The sequence below is a fragment of the Podarcis liolepis genome (genome assembly GCF_965112155.1).
Source record: "Podarcis liolepis genome assembly, chromosome: 2".
In the NCBI taxonomy this organism is placed as follows: domain Eukaryota; kingdom Metazoa; phylum Chordata; class Lepidosauria; order Squamata; family Lacertidae; genus Podarcis; species Podarcis liolepis.
The window spans coordinates 23,625,147-23,632,381 of record NC_139555.1 but is presented as its reverse complement, the minus strand read 5'-3'; the positions used below and the strand labels follow the sequence as shown (position 1 = coordinate 23,632,381).

At 45.0% G+C, this 7,235-nt stretch overlaps 1 protein-coding gene across 1 annotated transcript in view; it reads left to right on the top strand.

Moving 5' to 3' along the window:
• The first annotated feature begins 5,820 nt into the window (after nt 1–5,820).
• CACNG5 (calcium voltage-gated channel auxiliary subunit gamma 5) overlaps nt 5,821–7,235 on the top strand; it is a 60,563-nt gene continuing 59,148 nt past the window's right edge. Inside the window, exon 1 of the mRNA XM_083490502.1 lies at nt 5,821–6,013. The gene's annotated coding sequence lies outside the window, so the exon portion shown is untranslated. The remainder of the gene's footprint in view (nt 6,014–7,235) is intronic.

Sequence of the window (7,235 nt, the reverse complement as noted above, 5' to 3'; positions counted from 1 at the left end):
TTTTATCATATTTCATCATTCTAATCTAGTCATTACAGTGGTACCTCGGGTTACACACACTTCAGGTTACAGACTTCGCTAACCCAGAAACAGTGCTTCAGGTTAAGAACTTTGCTTCAGGAGGAGAACAGAAATTGTGCTCCGGCTGCGCGGCAGCAGCAGGAGGCCCCATTAGCTAAAGTGCTTCAGGTTAAGAACAGTTTCAGGTTAAGAACGGACCTCCAGAACGAATTAAGTACTTAACCCAAGGTACTACTGTACATACATATACACATATTGACTTCCTTCCTTTGTTCTAAGACCTCAAATTTTTTACTTTTACTAAGTTGTTGTGTCTAATGTAGATTACTTCTATCTTTATACTTTTTTATATAAAATATAAATATAAAAAAGGAGGGAAAAGTACAGTTAGGTTGTTTAAATCCCACTGAAGTCAGTGCAATGTAAGCAACCTAACTCAGTTCAGGCTTTACAGTCTATAACTCTAATCTGAAGTTAATTTATGAGCAATTTATTTTTAGGATTGGGCAGCTTTCCTGAGACACGCTCCTCTGCTGTTCACCATTCCTCACATTTTTGCAATCTTAGAAATAATACCATATTGCCGGCAATATTCTAGGAAAAGTCATGTGTGCCAGCGGATCTTGTGCTTCCACACACCTGTGACACCAACCTGATTTCAGAAAGCAAAACTCTGGCGGCTTAGAGGTGTTTTCAAACCACTTCTCTGGCTTCTCACAGCCAGCAAAAATGAAGAAGAAAAGAACTTCTTGCTACTGTGAGGGAATGTCGTGAACCGAGCCAACCAACCCCAATATGTTTTGATTCCAGCCTGTGGACAACATTTCACAGAGTCTGATAATATTTATTTGCTAAAACTATTTATATACTGCCTATAATACAATATAAATGTGGTTTAAACGAAACAAAAACGTAAAATCTCTTAAAATGCAACAGCAATAAAATAAAATGTGTACTGACAATACTGCTTGGTTTAGCAAAAGCGTTATGACAAATGGCTGGCAATCAACAGCCAGCAAAAGCCTCAGCATAAACAGGTAAGTTCTCCTATTTTTCCTAACACTTGTACCCCAATATACTGGAATGTTTTTGCAATTTCAGATCTTTTAATTGGGAGTGGGTGGGTTGGGCATCCTTCCAATCCTCGCCGAGAGAAATGAAGTTACAGGGAACCAGGTAGAGGGCCTTCTCGGTAGTGGCACCCACCTGAGGGTCACCCTCCCCTCAAGGAGATTAGTAACTATACAACCTTTAGAAGACATCTGAAGGCATCCCTGCATAGGGAAGTTTGTAATCTTTATAATGTTTCATTATGTTTTTATATGAGCTGGAAGCCACGCAGAGTGGCTGGGCCAACCCGGTCAGATAGGCAGGGTACAAATTATTATTATTACTACTACTACCACTACTACTATTATTACCAACAGGACCACTATCCTGTCTGTTTCACCCAGATCTCTTGTACTTCTGATCACACTTCTAATTTTGTTAGGTACATTCCACAATGAGCAATATTTGTACCCTACATCATCTGCATCTGTGAAATCCGGCCTTTCCTGTTTCTGCCAGCAGCTATGAATAATGTTCCATTTATCTTTTGGATCTTGATATTGGAATAATTTCAGTCAGTAATTGGTGTGTGTGTGTGTGTGAATGTGTGTCCTACAACGGCCATGTCCAATATCTCCCTCTTTCCCCCTCTCTCCCTTTTTGATAGAGCCAGGTCTGGAAGCATTCTTCCTCTAATCACTGATGTAGCAGCCCTGCTTTTTCCTTGTGAGGGAGGGGGTGAATTATCATTACTATTTTTAAAAAACGGTCCTCCAGTTTCTTGCCATAATTGGCTGCAAAGTACAGTACTTCAAAACCCCACCTTGTTTGCCTAACTAAATTGGTGCAGGTGCCACCAGCCCGGAGAGCTTTTCAGCCACCGATTGCTATGGCAACCCTTCGTTTCAGCTGTTGCCTTTGCCAGGAGCGCAGCTATTTATCTCCCCCTAAAGAAAAAGAGGCATGAAGTGTATTGAACTCTCCGTTTACCGTGGGATGTAGCTCAGGTCTAAATTGGGAACAGCCTGCATCTCGGGAAGGCTGTCTCGCTGCCCATGTTCAAAGGACGATGAGCTCCATAGTGGTTCATCAACTGAACAGTGCCACCTTAACTGCTGTGGAAATAATACTGTAAATATCTAGGGATCCATGTTGTGTGTGTGTGTGTGCTTTCTTGTTCTCCCTGCTTCTTTAAACATCAGCCTTGAGCTCAAATAAAACGTGGCATGCAACCATGGGTGATAGTTTCCTTGAAGAGCTAGGGAAGTCACCTCTGATGGGGGCAGTTGGAAGCAGAGGAGATAACACTCAGGTCTTATGCTGAGGATCACAGGGCTGTTTAGAATATGGGTAGGCAAACTAAGGCCCGGGGGCCGGATCCGGCCCAATCGCCTTCTCAATCTGGCCCGTGGATGGTCTGGGATTCAGCGTGTTTCTACATAAGTAGAATGTGCCCTTTTATTTAAAATGCATTTCTGGGTTACTTGTGGGGCCTGCCTGGTGTTTTTACATGAGTAGAATGTGCACTTTTATTTAAAATGCATCTCTGGGTTATTTGTGGGGCATAGGAATTCATTCATTCCCCCCCCCAATATAGTCCAGCCCCCCACAAGGTCTGAGGGACAGTGGACCGGCCCCCTGTTGAAAAGGTTTGCTGACCCCTGGTTTAGAATATAAAAAACACAAAAATACATACCATAGAAACAAAAAGAACCCCAATTACCCCAGTTTAAAAGGGTATTGAATGTTTAATTAGCCAAAGGCCTGGGAGAAGAGGAATATTTTTGTCTTGGGCTTAAAGATATGTAACGAAGGCACCAGGCAAGCTTTCCTGAGGAGAGCATTCCATAAGCGGGAAGCCCTCATAGAAAAGGCCCGTTCTCATGTTGCCGCTCGCCGGACCTCTTGCAGAGACAGCGCACAAGGAAGGGCCTCAGGTGATGATGGCAGGGGCTGGTTCAGTCTATATGGGGAGAGGCAGACCTTGAGGTGTTGGAGTCCTGAGCCATTTCGGGCTTTATAGGTCAAACCAGCACTTTGAACTGGGCCTAGAAACTAATTGGCCGCCAGTGCAGTTGGGTCAGGATCAGTGTAATATGGTCAAACTATCTTTTCCTGGTGAGCAACCTGAATTCTTCACCAGCTGAAGTTTCTAAACCACCAGAGGCAGCCCCACATATAACACATTGCAGTAATCTAACCTAGAGGTTATCAAAGCATAGGTGACAAAAGTTAAGCTATCCATGTCCAAATAGGGGCACTTGCTATCAACATGTCTCTGAGTCAAGCAGGCTTCTGTCAGTCACAGAAATAGGACCAGTAAGGAAGTGCCAATTCGATAGGGATGTCATACACATATATGGTGGGCAGGATATTTCTCAATCTGTAGCAGGAGAATTCTGAGAGCGCAGCCCAAGGGGCCCTGAGCCCCACCTTAAAAAACCACCTGGACCTCCTTGGACCTCCTTTTTTTGAACAACTTTTTCCCCTTTGCTTACAGGGCTGCTTTCCCTTTAAAGGTTGGCCTAAATTTGCATCTATGCCCATATATTAGCATATGCACATTTATGTCATAGTCCTGTGCCCTGAGGGTTTTAAGGGTCTAGCAATGTCCCTGGGCTGCCAGCAAGCTTCACCACACAAACCCCCCTCCCTATCTTGTGGCTTCCTGCGCAATAAAAGATAAAGCTTGAGGTATTATGGAAAGGACCCCTCAAGACGATGAGGGTCAAGGCATTATGGATGCTTCAGATTTGCACCAGCAGAGGATACATATGTAGTGCTAGCAAACTCTGAGCGGCCTTGGTAAGTTCCAGTATTTCACCTCCATCAAAGCCAAATTGCAGCTTGGTTCCAAATAGATGCTAGCTGCCAGGTACTTATAGATGCCACCTCCTCACACAGCTGTCTAAAATTAGGCAATTTCCGGAAATGCTGAGGCACCAACCCTTAATTTAGCATTCTGGTGCCTTTGTTATGAGAGTGAAGCACAGGAGAGTGAAAAGTGTTCTATTTTAACAGGGCATAGTATGACTTCCTGTCACACGTTGGCCTTTGTTATCTTTGTGACTCAGGCCCAAACCAGATGTGATGGCTGCAGGCCCATCTCTGTAAATGCAGGTTTGTCCCCGTTACGCATAAAGCAAAGGGCAGGAGCTCAATTTATATGTGTGAAAGGCTGTGCATGGTTATGAAGCGGAAGGCCACCCCACAATTCACCTCCCTGTAGTCTCTCCATCCAAGCACTTCCCTCACAACCAGGACACCTTTGTGAGAAGGTACCGTGTGAGCTGTGAGTTAAACCACAGAGCTTAGGGCTTGCCAATCAGAAGGTCGGCGGTTTGAATCCCCACGACGGGGTGAGCTCCCGTTGCTCGGTCCCTGCTCCTGCCAACCTAGCAGTTCGAAAGCACGTCAAAGTGCAAGTAGATAAAGAGGTACCGCTCTGGTGGGAAGGTAAACGGCGTTTCTGTGCACTGCTCTGGTTCGCCAGAAGTGGCTTCGTCATGCTGGCCACATGACCCAGAAGCTGTACGCCGGCTCCCTCAGCCAATAAAGCGAGGTGAGCGCCGCAACCCCAGAGTCGGCCACAACTGGACCTAATGGTCAGGGGTCCCTTTACCTTTACCATGTGGGCAAAGAGAAGGTTCAGAACCTCCGAGGCCCAAGTCCCTTTTGTCCTTGAAAGAGGACCTTCCACCTTTTCATCTGATGTGAATGAGCCTTGCTTTTACCTTGGCCAATTAAATATATGCTCATTTATTAAGCATATGAGTTTGGAGAAATAAATCTTTGGGTCCAGGCAGCGCTCCCTTGGCGTAGGCTCTGCTTTCACCCTGACCTGGCCAAAGAAATTGCAGAGTAGCAGCGGTCCTGCTTCCGTGTGAGAAAAAGGGATAAATCAGTCCAGAGACAGTCCGTTCTAATCTCTAGTAGCTTTATTTACAGAGCAATAAAGTTCCATCAGACACCATCAGAGCATTCCGGCATCTCTGTGTGCTTTCCAAAAGCACTTTCTCACAGCAGCCTAAGTTGAGCTGCTTCTCTGTCCGTTGCAGAGACAGATCTGAAGAGCGTCAGAACAACATCCTGTGACGCACTTCTCTGCATGGAGCTCCTCCCAGCTCCTCCCAGATCCAGATACAGGACACCAGTGAGTTTTAACCCTGTCAGTTCCAAACTCCACAATGAGTACTGGTTGGTTAACCCATTAACCTGCCCATTAAATTTGCATCTGAGTAACAACAATGGGTGACGTCCAAAAAAATACCAAAAAAATCCATTAGCACAAGGACTACTGTCTGCACAACAGAACTCCCCCTCCTTCTCCTCTGTCCTGAGGGTTCCCACAACCTCCTGGAGCAGATTTGGGGAGGGTGCAGAGCCACAAGGAGAAGAGATAAGAGGATGTTCCATTGCACAATTGGAAATCCTTGAGCTAATGGAACCCACCTGATATTTCTGAGGCAAGCCATCTATTTGATTAAACATTTCCCCTAAATAAGAATGGGTGAGGTAAATGCAACCTGTGAACAAAATTAGGCCCACCAGATTCCCTAATTTGCCCTGTGAAGCAATTTCCCCAGCCACACCTACCTCTCACTCACCTGCTATCCTATGTTCAGCTGTGAGACTGGTAAAGCCATGACTGTAGAGTGGCTTTGGCCCTCTAGATGTGGCTGAACTACAACTCCCATCAGCCCTTGCAATCACAGCCATTGGTCAGGGATGATGGCAAATCAACAACACCTGGAGAGCCAGCGATTCCCCACACCTGCTGTGGAGGAACAACTGCATTCCTGACCGTTGCTTCGGAAGTGCAGCTTGCATCTGGCCTTGTTGGAATTTGGTGCTAAATCTAAACGGTGCTGCTTTCGGCTCAAGGCAGATCCACTCCATGTTGTTGATATGTCACCATAGAAAGAGATCTCTTCAGCAACAGGTAATTTTCTCTCCTGTTGGCTTCCATCTTTGCTCCTCAGTCTCACTCTGTTGCCTTCTCACACCCCTTTTCCCTCAGTCCAGTGTAGTTTTTTGTGTTTGTCAGCTGGTCCAGGAAACTTTGCTTAGACCTTGCTATGTCTGCTGCCACCTGCTTCCCAGTGCCCTTGGTATTTTTGGGAACTGGCAGCAGCAGGCCCAGCCAGTTATTGGCTCTCATTAATTCCAGTCAGAATCATATAGTTGACTTGGGACTCCTTCAAACGTGCAGTATAGGCCCATGTAGTTTAGCCATCTTTTTGTCGACTTCTTACCAGCCATTTTGATTTTTCTCCCCACTCAAGCTGTTATCCAGTCATACGAATGGCACTCAGCTGCAACCATTTGAAGAGCTGCTGTTTCATTTTAGTGCCAGAATCTAAAGAGCCGTCAGGTCAGAATGTGGTGGCTGGCACCAACTTAGGTGTGTTTTAAGGCTACCATGACGAAAAACCACATCCTCTGTGAGCTGCTTAAGGTTGAGATTCATTTTCATAGACCTTTCCTGCTTTAAACAAACTTAGTTTCTATGCAGACAGTGATGGACAAATCAATCAGTTTTGGACAAATCTCTCAGTTGCTTATTTTTCCAGAAGTTCAGTTTTCCACATTTTTGTACACCAGTTTCCAATACAGTGGTACCTCGGGTTACATACGCTTCAGGTTACAGACTCCGTTAACCCAGAAATAGCGCTTCAGGTTAAGAACTTTGCTTCAGGATGAGAACAGAAATCGTGCTCCGGCAGCAGGAGACCCCATTAGCTAAAGTGGTGCTTCAGGTTAAGAACAGTTTCAGGTTAAGTACGGACCTCCAGAACGAATTAAGTACTTAACACGAGGTACCACTGTATATATTGTCCTCATGAAAATTCATTATTATTTTAAGGCATCCCCCCCAATACACCCATGTTCATATGCAATATGATAGTGCATAAAATGTGTTGATTTTACTAATATTTGCATTTTTATGCACCCTTTCTCTGAGAGAGTGTGCGTGTTATCTGGGAAGACAGCTGTGTCACAAAATTTAAAGAAGTGTGAATTTCCAAGGATAGCTGCAAGTTGGTTCTCGGGTTGTTTCAAGAAAGTGTGAATTGGGTAGGTTTACATTAACACAATGTATTGTTGCCATGGTCTCAGGGAAGTACAAGATCAGAGTCTTCAACTCAAATGAAAGCATTTCT